Source organism: Galeopterus variegatus, unplaced genomic scaffold (assembly GCF_000696425.1).
Source record: "Galeopterus variegatus unplaced genomic scaffold, G_variegatus-3.0.2 Scaffold111, whole genome shotgun sequence".
In the NCBI taxonomy this organism is placed as follows: domain Eukaryota; kingdom Metazoa; phylum Chordata; class Mammalia; order Dermoptera; family Cynocephalidae; genus Galeopterus; species Galeopterus variegatus.
Window position 1 is genome coordinate 337,002 of NW_007726222.1, and position 13,001 is coordinate 350,002.

General features: G+C 45.8%; 1 protein-coding gene and 1 pseudogene across 1 annotated transcript in view; both read left to right on the forward strand.

Annotated features, from left to right (window-relative positions):
* Window positions 1-224: 224 nt before the first annotated feature.
* On the forward strand, window positions 225-9,001 carry LOC103602299 (annotated as a pseudogene).
* A 329-nt stretch (window positions 9,002-9,330) lies between these two features.
* The window catches only part of SPSB4 (splA/ryanodine receptor domain and SOCS box containing 4), an 82,830-nt gene continuing 79,159 nt past the window's right edge, over window positions 9,331-13,001 (forward strand). Inside the window, exon 1 of the mRNA XM_008586653.1 lies at window positions 9,331-9,491. The gene's annotated coding sequence lies outside the window, so the exon portion shown is untranslated. The remainder of the gene's footprint in view (window positions 9,492-13,001) is intronic.

Consider the following 13,001-nt stretch of genomic DNA (forward strand, 5'->3'; position numbering starts at 1 on the left):
CACCCACCTGGCACCCCTGCAAGTGGAGTCTCATCCCTTGCTGACGGGCAGGCCTTACCAGTGCCCACAGACAGGAATCAGCACATCTTCCAGCAGCTGAGAGAGACAGTGAGTCAGGACACGGGAAGGATAGCTAGTCAGTCTAGTGGGATCACCTAGGAAGAGAAGTTCTAAAGCAGTAAGAAGAAAGCATTTCAATTTGGGACACTTATTTGCAGCTGGAAATGGGGAATGGGCTATCAGACCAGACTTCTATGCTGCCCAGCCTGCCTGCATTTCAGTCCTTCCACATTGTAACTCAAGGTTTGGACTGTGAGGGAGAGACAACCATCTTATATAGGCTGCAGTTAGATGAATTTGTAAATACTGTACCTACCAAAGGATTTAACACTGAGAAAATTAGGGTAATTTCAGGAAATTCAAAAACAGTCACTTTTCACTTCTGGGATGTGGGTGGTCAGGAGAAATTAAGGCCACAGTGGAAGTCATATATAGATGCACAGATGGCATTGTGTTTGTTGTGGACTCTGTGGATGTCCAAAGGATAGAAGGAGCCAAAACTGAACCATAAAATAATGAAGATATGAGAAAATCAAGGAGTTCCTGTAGTTACAGTTGCTGACAAACAAGACCACAGGAAGTCATTGTCTCCCTCGGAAATGGAGACATTGTTAGCAAAGGGTGAACTGAGCTTATCACCTCCCTGGCATTTGTAGCCTACCTATGCAATCATAGGAGATGGACTAAAGGAAGGACTTGAGAAACTACATAATATGATAATTAAAAGAAGAAAAGTGTTGCAGCAACAGAAAAAGAAAAGACGAATTTGGTACCTCTTATATCTGTATGGAGTAGGGTTTCATGGGTCTGATTTTGACAAATGGAGAGTGTCTGCACTCTGGTTTGCCTGTCTGCCCTCCTGGATGCTATTAAAGCTTTGTTTTGTTGAACAATCAGATGCCCAACTGTGTGGCCTTGTGGAAGATGGGTAAACACAGTGCTTCTTAAAGTGGCCTCTTCTCCCCACCCCACAAATCTTCTGGTACTACTGTCGTGGGAACCAAACAAAGATAGTAAATTGATGAGAAAACACTTGTGGAAATTTTACCTGAAGTTAGTGAAAAAAAACTTTGAAGAATGTCTGCCTAGTGTTTTGTGCTTAAATCTTTTGGGAGGAAGCTTTTGCAAGGAAATTGCATACAAGGCTTTTGTACTAGTTTGTTTCTGTTGCTTATAACAAAGTACCTGGAACTGGGACTGGGTGATTTATAAAGAAAACAAAATTTATTGCTTGCAGTTTCTGAGACTGAGAAGTCCCAAGTCCAGGCAGCACATCTGGTGAGAGCTTTCTTTGATGGTGATCAGTGATGCAGGGAACCACATAGCAGAAAATGGCAGAGCAGAGAGAGAGAACATCTCATGTGCTCTTCTTTTAAAGACATCAGAACAAAGCCCACCACCACCATTAAACTATCAACTTAATCCCCTCTTCAAGGCTCCCCCTTTCAATTACCATAATAGGATTTCCCACCTTCTTAATGCTGTCACAGTGGGGACCACGCCTCCAACACATTAAACTTTGGAAGGACACAATTTAATTCATTGCAGCTTTATATGTTAAAGATAAAACGTTAATGAATGGAAATGTTAAGATTGATTAATACATATGCAGTTATATTGATCACATTGGTCCAACCAGTCCTTTTTTGATGTAAGGGACAAGGAGGAAGTGTTTGCTTTTCATGTTATGGTCAAATAATTTTTGACATTTTCTGGAATCAAATAGTTTAATGTTATACTTTAAGTCTAGACAATGTTTAGTTAAGTTGGTCTAATTTTAATAAAAATAAAGTATTGGGGGTTTATTCAAGTGCATTGATTAGTTTTCCCGACAAAGCATGTTTTGGTGAGTAGTCTTACTTTTTAGAAATAGCTATGCACCTTTCTACACAGGTTATTAAGACAACTTTTTCGGGATTTAGGGCTGTTGTAGAAATAGTTTGTTGTCAGAAGAATTTTCATATGAAGAGCATAAAATTTACTTGATTGCCTTACATAGTAAATGTGGGCAGGTAGATAACCATAAACACATATGCTTGGATGCATGTATGGATTTATGAAGCAAGCAATTGATAAATTCAGTCAAAAAATCACAATACACGATTTCTAAAATATTTCAGTTATAAGATTTTGTCCTCTTAACATTTTCTGGCTGAAAACAGGTGTGGTTTTTCATATATTTTTTGGTTTTGGGGGAAGAACAAAAGCTTTATAAACAACATTTGATGCACTATAGAATGGAAATGTTAAATGATATCCTATATGCATTCTGAGCTTTAATTTTTTGTTTACAAACTAAGCAGTCTTACATGGCTGTCCAGTGCTTATTATAGGAAGGAAGAAATGGTATAGCACTGCAGATAAGAATTATGATTGTAGAAAATGAAGGCGAAAGTAGCAAAGCTGTGTTATGATAATCCACTAGCGCTGTTTACATTGGAATAATAAAATTCTAAATTATAAAAAAAAAAAGATGGAACTGAAAGGAAAAGCAGACAAATCCATAAGGACAATCATAGATTTCAGCATCCTTCTCTCAATAATGGACAGAACAAGTAGGCAGAAAATCAGTAAGGATGCAGAAGACTTGAATGACACAACCCACTTGACTTCATTGCCACTTCCAGACCCTCCACCCAACAACGGCAGAATACACATTCTTTCCAAATGCACCCAAAACACTTACAGAGATCAACTACTGTGTATTCTGAGCCAGAAAAATAACTTTCAATAAATTTAAAACTATTGAAATCTGACAAAGAATGCTCTCTGACCACAAGAGAATTAAGTTAGAAATCAATACCAAAATGATGTGTGGAAATCTCCAAATATTTGTAAACAAAATAAAACAATTCTAAGTAATCTATGAGTCAAAGAACAGATTTTTTTTTTTAATTACAAAGTATTTTGAATTGAAAGAAAATGAAAACGCAACATAGCAAAATTTGTGGGAGGCAGCTAAGATAATACTTAGAAAAAAATTTATAGCCCTGAACACCAATATTACCCAAGAAAAATGGTGTCATGTCAATGATCTTAGCTTCCACCTTAAGAAAATAGAAAAGGAAGAGCAGGTGGATCCCAAAGTAAGCAGAAGGAAATGATAAAGATTAGAGGGAAAAAAATCATTGAAACAAACCAGAAAAACACAGAAAATACATGATACCATACACTGATTCTTTGAGAATATCAATAAAATTCATAAGTGTTAACCAGACTGCACAGGAACAGAGAGAAGAAACTCAAATTATCAATATCAGGAACAAGAGAGGTGACATCTCTACAGATACCACTGTATTAAAATTTTGTGTATCGCATCATCAGTGGCCACTGATCCCAGAAAAGTGCTGCCTCTACTTCCCCACACAGCCAGAATGGATGCCCTGGGCCTAGAGAGTCTCCTCAGGTGGCTTACTTCTGAATCAGATTGGTGAGTCTGATTGTCAGACTCTACATCACATCTGCATCTAGTGGCTCGGGAGCCTAGGAAATGAAGGGACTTTGTTGATTTGATTTTATCAAGAACAAAATATGAAGAGGGTTTTTGAGAGATCTGGGAGTTATGACTGAGTGCTGGATGCTCGCTAGCTGAAAGTGACTCTGCTTCCTACCCAGATTCATGCAGTGGGGAATTTCCTGAGCTTAGGAAGGTGGTTCAGCTGCTTGATGTCCAAAAGTGGCAAGTGCCACTAGAGGGAGGCACTTTTATTAGTTCCATTTTACAGATTGGAAACTGAACCTCCCATACATTTGGTAACTTGTGCAAGATCACAGCTTAAAAGATAAACATTTATACAGGATACTTTCAAAATTTCATGGAAAGATTAGTATTATTTCTTAATTCTATTTTTCTATGAACTTTCTGAAGTATCCTCATATACATCATCTCCTTTAATCCTCACACTTTATAGATATTATCACCCTCATTTTACATAAGAGAAAAATGAGGATTATAGAAATTAATTAAACAGATTAAAATCCTGCAATGTGTGATCTGCCACACCCATCCTGCCACCTCATCTCAGTGTACCAGAGAGTTTTATTACAATTACTCTCCAAGCTTCTGTGCATGCGTGTGTGTGTGTGTGTGTGTGTGTGTGTGTGTTTCCTTAATGTCCTACACCAAGTTCAATGCTCACTGGATGAATTTGGGTCTCTCTATCACAGAGCCTTACCTGTCTTCATTCTTACTACAAACTAACTCAGGTGTTTTCCAGAGCCTGCTGGGGTGCTGAGACCTCTGGGCCCCACTAACTCTAATTATCTAAGAAGTAAAGGGCAATAGGATGGGGATGGAATGGGCTGGAATCTGCAGCCCAGTCAGAATGCAAATGATTCCAAGGAAATGTAGTTGGACATCCCTGCGTCAATCACTTTAGTCTCCTGTGAATGATGCAAATTACCTTTGGTGCAAATGACCCTCCCTGTTTTGTGGTTGGTTTGAAACAGTTTTTAGCACTTCAATTTGATGGGCTGACCCATGTTAGATAGTGATGAAGAGGACACCAAGATTTAACAATTCCACTCCCAAGAATTGACCCAAGAAAACATTAGCACAGATGCACCAGGTGACCTCTATAGAATGTTTGTAGCAGCTCTGTTCATAATAGCCCAAAATAGAATCAATCAAAATGCGTACGGAAGGAGCATGGAAAAATAAATCACGTATTTTCACCCAATGAACTATAATAGAGGCATGAAAATGAATGAGCTACGGGCCGGCCCATGGCTTACTCGGTAGAGTGCGGTGCTGATAACACCAAGGCCATGGGTTCGGATCCCATATATAGGGATGGCCGGTTCACTCACTGGGTGAGTGTGGTGCTGACAACACCAAGTCAAGGGTTAAGATCCCCTTACCGGTCATCTTTAAAAAAAAAAAAAATGAATGAGCTACAATTTCATGAATCAACATGGATGAATCTTGTTGAGTCCAAATAGTAAATCCTAGGAAACAATATTCAGTATAGTGCCTTTTAATAAAGTTTAAAAAAAAGTAAAAATAAGATAATGTATACATATATTAACTATATGTAAAATCTGAAAAAAATAACCCAAGGATATGCAAACCATAACAATCAGGATAGTGGTTTTGTGTGAAGGAGAGGCAAAAAGGTGTATACGAAAGAAGCACACAGTGTAGGAAATGTTCTACAACTTGGGTTGGGTGGTGGGTTCATGGGTATTCATTATGTTATGCATAAATGCATAAATAAATAAGGGCCATGCATGGGCTAATGATAACAGTATGTCATGAACCAGGGACTTTGATTAATTCAATTCTTATTCAATGCCTTAAATGAAAGAAAGAAGGAAAGAGATAGAGAGGCAATGGAGCTGGCCTTCCTCCCTTCCAACTGTTGTCTTTCCTTCCTCTACTTTGCCTTTAATCATTCATTCCATAAACCCTTATTGGCTGTTCTGCTATATACCATGCCCTAGGCTGGGTGCCAGGAGCACTGGGATGAATCAGAAACAGTCCTGCCCCAAAGAGTCACTGTCTGATGCAGGAGTCTGACAGTTCTCAAAGAGTTTTCAAGGTGCTATTGCAGAGGTAAGGCAACAAGGTGCTGCAGGGCTCAGAGAAGGGGCCCCTAACCCAGCCTGGGCTACTTGGGAAGACTGTGGAGCATTACGCTTTGAAAAAGTAGCAAGATGAAAATGTAGGTGGGGGTGAAAAGGCTATAAGGTGGAAAGGACAGCTTTCCCTTGAAGTGCTCATATCTTGGAGTGGAGGGCAAGAAAACAGGCAACAGCAGCAGTGGGATTGGGGCCATGAAAGAGGGAAGCACAGGCCTGAGGATGCACACAGGAGGGCAGTATGCCAAGCTTGGGGTGCCAGGAAGGCTTCCTGGAGGAGATGAAATGCATACAGGCAGGGGCTGAAGGATGAGTCAGAGTTACCTGGGCAAAGTTAGTTGCAGGGAGAAAGGTCAGCATGTGCAAAGGCCTGTGTCAGGGAGAAACAGCTTGTTGCACTGGAGGAGATCAGAGGGCCCCAAGTGGCCTACTCCAGCGCCTAGATGCAGGGAGGTGAAACTAGAGGAATAGGCAAGAGCCAGAGTCCATTGAGAAAACAACCCTTTATGAAGACAGCCCTGGCAACAGAGTAGAGGTGAAGAGCACAGGAGCCAGAGCTGAGTACATGATGGGCAGCAGGCACCACCCTGTCTTCAGGGCTCAGTCAGGGCTGCTCCTGAAGGGCAGGCACAAGAGATGCGGGTCTCTGGCCCTGCCTGCACCTCCTTGAAGTAAGCTTCAAGCTCCGAAATTTCTTAGAACTGAGGGCTTTTCCTCCACTTCTGTATGACCACAGTTTAGTACTTCTGCAAACAGAGAAGGAATGCAAGTTTTCAATAGCTAAAACCTGGTAAGTAGGGCCGGCCCATGGCTCACTCGGGAGAGTGCGGTGCTGAGAACACCAAGGCCCTGGGTTTGGATCCAGTACAGGGATGGCCAGTTCTCTCACTGGCTGAGCGTGGTGCTGACAACACCAAGCCAAGGGTTAAGATCTACTTACCGGCCATCTTTAAAAAAAAAAACAAAACCTGGTAAGTAGATTGTAAAGCAAGCTCCGTGGGGTTCACAGCTTTGCTTTATAAAAAGGGGTCTGGACCCCCGACTCCAGCATCCCCTACTAGATCTTCTGCCCCAGGCATAACTTCGCTTTGGCCCAAAGATTCCAAGAGTGCTGCAGATCTTGGTCTTCTGGTGAGAAGTAGAAGAAAAAAGATTTAGTGTGCACCTACTGTGTAACAAGTTACAGTACATAATCTTACTATGAGGAAATTCTTCTGTTTTTATTTTACAAATGATAAAGCTAAGACCCAAAGAGTCTGAGTTGAGATTTAAGCCCAGGTCTGCCTGACTACACCCATGAAATAACGTGCACTCTTTGGAGTGAGACTGTGGCTAGTTCTCTGAGGGTTTATTTTTAGAATCACTCTTGTACAGTTAAGAACCTCCTGTATTAGTTATCTATTGATGCATAACAAATTACTCCAACATTTAGCAGCTTAAAACAGCAAACATTTATTATCTTACAGTTTCCATGGGTCAGGAATCTGGGCACAGCCTAGTTGGGTGCCTCTGATTCAAGGTCTCTCATGAAGTTGTAGTCAAGGTGTCAGACAGCACTAGTCTGATATGAAGGCTCAGCTGGAGGGAGCTTCTTCCAAGCTCACGCACGTGGTTGTTGGCAGGCCTCAGTGCCTCACCAGGTGGGCCTCTCCTCACACCTGCCTAAGGACATGACAGCTGCCTTCCCTCAGGGAGGCAATCCCAAAAGACAGCAAGAGAGAGAGTGCCTGCCCAAAACAGAAGCCACAGTCTTCGTATCCTAATCTTGGAAGGGACATCCCATCACTTCTATTGTATTCTATTTGTGAGAAGCCAGTCAGTAAGTCCAGCCCACACTTAAGGGCGGGGGTGACACAAGGGTGTGAGTACCAGGAGCAGGGATCACTGGGGACCATCCTAGAGCCTGCCAACCTCTATCGAAAGAGTTTAATAGCCAGCTCATCCTGGCTCTCTCAAAATGGCAAGTAGTTTATCCAGGTGCTGGGGGATTGGGGGACCTACAGGGATGTTTGGAGATCCTGTTATGTCCACTTCCCTTGTGCCCAAAAGCATAGTGGGTGAACCTATGTGGAGCTCCCAAGAAAAGGGGGAAGTTAACTTCTTAAATTGTGGCCACTGCTCCCTCCCCACCTTGTCCTTGAAGCTGCTGTGATGTTTCCCAGCAAGGAGGGGAAGAAATGGGGGCCCCCCCCATTAGCCTGACTGGGTTGGGGTCTAGGTAGAGAAACAATAGAGAAGCCATCAGCTTAAAAATCTTCTTTAAGCTTCCCTTTGCTTTTGACCTTCCTTCTTCAAATTTTCTTTTCTTGTCCCCAAACCATGTCCATGACCCCCCAAAAGCTTGCAGAATAGGTGCTCCAGGAGCTTCTAGATAGGGGGTAGGAAGCAGATGCCAGCAAAGAAAGTAAGTGTGAATGCGGGCACTTAGGCCAGTTCAGATCACATTTATTCAGCATCTGTTCCGTGCTGGCACAGGGCATCAGGAGATGTATAAGACACACATACTTGCCGTCCAGAGGTTCACAGTTTTCACAGTTTCAGGAAGGGAACAGAAAATGCAGACCGACAATGATGAAACAGTAGAATGAGTACAATAAACACTTGGTCAGTACACCCTTCTTGGCCACCACAGCTCTCCTGGTTCATAAGGCATCATCTTTTGCTTGGACTGGTACAGTAACTTCCAAGCTGGTTTACTCCATCCATCCATCTACTCTTGCTGAGATCTTTCTGGAATGCAAATCTGACAAGGCCACTACCCTGGTTAAAGGTCTTCTCAACTGATCTTGGGGAAAGGCCAAGCTGTCTGGATGGTCCCCAGGACCCTAGGCACTGTCTATTCCTCCAGCTTCCTCTTACCAGCTTCTGCTCACTCTCCAGACATACCACAGGCTCTGTGCTGTGGCTGGTACCTACCCCGGTGACCATCCTGTCCCCTGCCTCCAGGAGCTAATTCATGTAGCCACCTCCACTAGGAAACATTCCCAGATCTCCCTTCTCAGTCTGGGAAATTAGCCCAGAGCCTCCCTCAAAACATTTCCCTCACAGGGTTCGATCATCTTTCGGTGTCTTCTGTGTCCCTGATGAAACGGGTGCTCTGCATCTGGACTCCTCGCCTGGTGCCTGAGAGGGATGGGGTCAGTCCACTGTGGAATGGCCCTGAAGTCAACTCTGCGATGACAGACGAGGGTACCCAGACCAGGAACTTTCAGCTTCCCCAGGGAAACGCGGATACCAGGAGCACCTTCCCGGCCTCTGCTCCGACCACGCCCTCGCCCCTGTCTCTCAGCGGCAGCTCGCGACGAAGCGACCCTCCGCCGGCGCCTCCGTGAAGCAGGTGCGGCATGCGATCGGACTTTAGAAGGCGAGTTGGAGCCTGTTCTAGATAACAAAGTGTGGACATGTGTGTGTCTGAGGAAGGGGATATGAAACCTTCCTCTTCCCTCCGGCTGCTATTTCCCACGTGCGTTGAGTAAAGGCACCAAAGCTGCGCGGTGACTGTGGGCGTCTCCTCCAGCTCAGGGGCCCCCGCCCTGGCGCTGCAGGCGCGCTTGAATGAATGGGGGCGGACCCGCGCGCATGAATGAGTGCGTGAGGGAGGGAGGGTGCGCCCGGCGCCCTCTCGCCGCGCCCGAGCGCCAACTTCGCCAAGAACGCTCCCAACTCCAGGCCACGCCGCGGGGCACCCGCCGCGAAGACGCGCCTCTGGCCCTGGGGAGGGAGCCGGCATCTGCCGGGTCGCTCGGGCGCCCCTGAGTGGGCGGCGGCGGCAGCAGACGCCTCTCCCCGGAGTCCCGGACCTGCCCGCGCTGGAAATTCCTCCGGGGCAGGCGCTCGCCCTGTCTTTTATGGTGAGTACTCTCCTGCTCCTGGGGAGCGGCGCGCGGGGGCCGGGGGCCGAGCTGCGGCCGCGCGGACTCCGTGAGGCCCGCACTCGTCCCAGCCAGCGCTCCCGGCGTGGGTCCGGTCCCGGCCCGGGACTTCCTCTCTGCGGACGGTGGCGGTCCTAGCTGGGTGGTTTGCGTGCAGCCCCCCGGGGCGTTGGAGGCCGGCGCCTGGAACCTGGGTTCGAAGCCCGCCGCTTCTCTGCGTAGTGGAGCCAGCACACAAAACTGCTTCCCGAGTCACCTCGCCGGGGTTTAGGTCCAAGATCCGTCACTCGCTGGCTGGGTGACCTTGGGGAAGGCGCCCAGCCTCGGTTTCCTTATCCGTAGGATGGGAATAATAATGGTACCTTCTTTTAGGGACATTGGGAGATCTGCGGGATGGTGCTTGTACGCAGACCTGTGCCTGGAACATAGGAGTCACTCAGTCGTATGTCAGCTAGTATTATTATTAGCTTTGTGAGCTCCAGCGTGTCATCCAACTTTCCTGAGCAGCAGCTGCAGCTCCCTCGTCTCTGTAACGAGGACAATAATTCCTGGGGGTCCGTTGGTCGGGGACATCCAGAGCGGTGGAGTAAAGCGCCTGGCACGCAGCAGGCACCCGTGAAGTGGCGGCTCTGTTGCCGTTTACTCTCGCCGCTGGCGCAGGGAGGCTGGTCGCCTGGCCCGAGAGCTGCTCGCGGCCAGTTCCGGCCTTGCTTGGAAGCAAACTTGGCGATGCTCAGAAAGGGAGGGGGTCGGGGACTTCGGGAGTCCTGAGCTTGGGGCGCTGGGAAGGAGGGCTGGACGCGCCGCGGGCTCAGAGCCAAGGAGGACGCCGAGCCCCCGACCTCTGACTGGCGGGAGAAGCCGGGGGTGTGGCTGCTGTCGCCGCTCCACGGCCGAGCGCGGGCTGCTGCGGACTGGAAGGGAGAGGAGGCACCTTTGTGCCGCTGTCGTAAGGAGGTGGTGAGCTCTCAGCTCTGGAGTCAGGCTTGGGTTCGAATTCTGCTTCCGCAAACAGTCTGCAGTGTGACCTGGGGCAAGTTCTTTAACCTTTTCCAGCTCAAATTCCTTTTCTGCGCCCCACCCACCTCCTCCTCTTAGGAATCTGAGCCCCCTATACTCCTGCCCACCTAATTTCCCCCACAACTTGATGAGCCAAAATGTGGAAGACGTGAATTGTTATGCCCCAGCCTCAGGGAAACACTTCTGAAAGAATCTGGGGTCTGCCCACTCTGTCCTGTGGGAAGAAGAGATCAGAGCATGAGATCTCGAATTTGTAGAAAAACAAAGTGTCAAAGGCATGATATAAACATGCTTTAGACAAGGGCATATTCTTCTGAGAGGCATACCCTCTGATTTAAAGGAAGTTTAAAAAATGGTAGTAAAAACTTAAGCCACCGTTGGCAAACGACTAATAAAATCCAATTTGCTGGGCCATTTTGCTCAAATCTCTCTCCGGTTTGTATTTCTTTTTTATTTTAAAGACTGGTAAATCCAATGATACGAAAATAAAATCTGCAGGGAGAAGAAATCACCATAAACAGTTAAAAGATATATGACAAACTGGGGAAAGAACTGCCACTCCTATCGCAATGGGCTCATCTCTTTAACTGTGTAAGATTCAAGTCAACCAGCAAAAGACAGAAAACGGACAAAGACTATAGACAATTCACACACACAAAAGGAAACAGAAATGCCGCTAAACCATATGACAAGATGCCCTACGTCACTCAATGAGAAAAATGCAAGTTAAAACTACAATAAGGGCCGGCCTGTGGCTCACTCGGGAGAGTGCGGTGCTGATAACACCAAGGCCACGGGTTCGGATCCCTTACAGGGATGGCCGGTTCACTCACTGGCTGGGCGTGGTGCTGACAACACCAAGCCAAGGGTTGAGATCCCCTTACCGGTCATCTTTAAAAAAAAAAAAAAAAAAAAAAAAAACTACAATAAGATTCAGTTGTTCATGTATCAGATTAGCAAATAGTAATAACCATTTATCAGAAGCTTCTTTTAAAAAATGTAAATAGATCAAATTCCTCCCTAGCTTCAAAACTCCTCAAGGCTGCCAAAGAGTAAAATCCAGACCCGCAGGTCCTCCAGATCTGCCCGCTGCCCTCCCACCCCTTTCCCACCATTGTCCTCTGCATCAACCCCAGCTCCCTGCCCTTCTTGGTTTTGCTCCAACATTCCAAGGGATTACTCACTTGCTGTTCCCCCTGCCTAGAATACTTGTCCCCCTGGCTTTTTGTAGAACTGGAAGTTTCTCATCATTTATGCGGGCCTGTCCTTGGTTCCTGTATACCTGTCCTGGAAAGTGGCCAAGGCCTGGGCCAGTGGCAGAGTTCCTTGCCCTTTCGGGGAAAGACCCAGTACAACTTACCATACAGGAGTTATGTATTAGTCCTTCTTGTGTTGCTATAACAGAAATACCTGAGATGGGGTTATTTATAAAGAAAAACAAAATTTATTGCTTACAGTTTCTGAGGCTGGGAAGTCCGAAGTCCATCTGGTGGTGGCAACAGTGACCCAGGGGTCTCACATTGCAAGATGGTGGAAGCAGAGAGACCAAGAGAGAGAGCTTCTTATTCCTTCTCTTTTTAAAGCCCTCAGAACCACGCCCCTGACCACCACTTTTAATCCATTCCCTGAGACATGATCCTACAATCTAATCACCTGTTCAAGGCTCCACCTTTCAGTCACCATAATAGGATTTCCCACCCTCTTAACAGTCACAGTAGGGACCAAGTTTCTAATACGTAAAACTTGGGAGGCAATTCAAGCTTCACTAGTTTTGGGGGGACATAATTCAATCCAAGTTACTTAATACAAGTTACTTAATTTTCCCTGAGCTGCCTGGCCTGTTGCCACACATCCAGGCTCTTGAAAGGTCTCTTCTCTGTTGGTACAGAAACAAAGGGTCTCAGGCAGCCCCCCAGCTAGAACAGGCAGCTCGATGTGGAAAAGCAGAGGAGTAGTGGGACCTAGACTGAGGTCACCAGAAGTCTCTGTCTCATAGTCATTTTTTAAAAAATAACACTTAATGTGAATATGACCATACGTGGTTGGCAAAAAAAAAAAGATCAACAATAAAAAATAAAAAACCAGCCATACATTTTTAATAAAACTTGCTCCCCACGTAAGCCAACTGGTTTACTGCTGCTCAGTTCCAGAAACAGGGATCTGTGCTGAAGCTGTAGGAAACACAGCTGTCTGTGCCGCACTGTTTTAGAAAGAGAACGGTGTACCCCAAATCATTTATCATGAACTTTGTGGACTTTCAGAAGAACTTTCCAGGGCAGTATTGATTGCATGCGATTTTTGCTTCACACATTAAATTTAAAACTTAATCCCCATTTAAAGTGTATACTTTAATTATGGAAAAAATGTTTCTTGTTAAAAATGCAAACCAGGGCGGCTGGGCCGTGGCTCACTTGAGAGAGCGTGGTATTGACAACACCAAGTCAAGGGTTAAGATCCCCTTACCAGTCA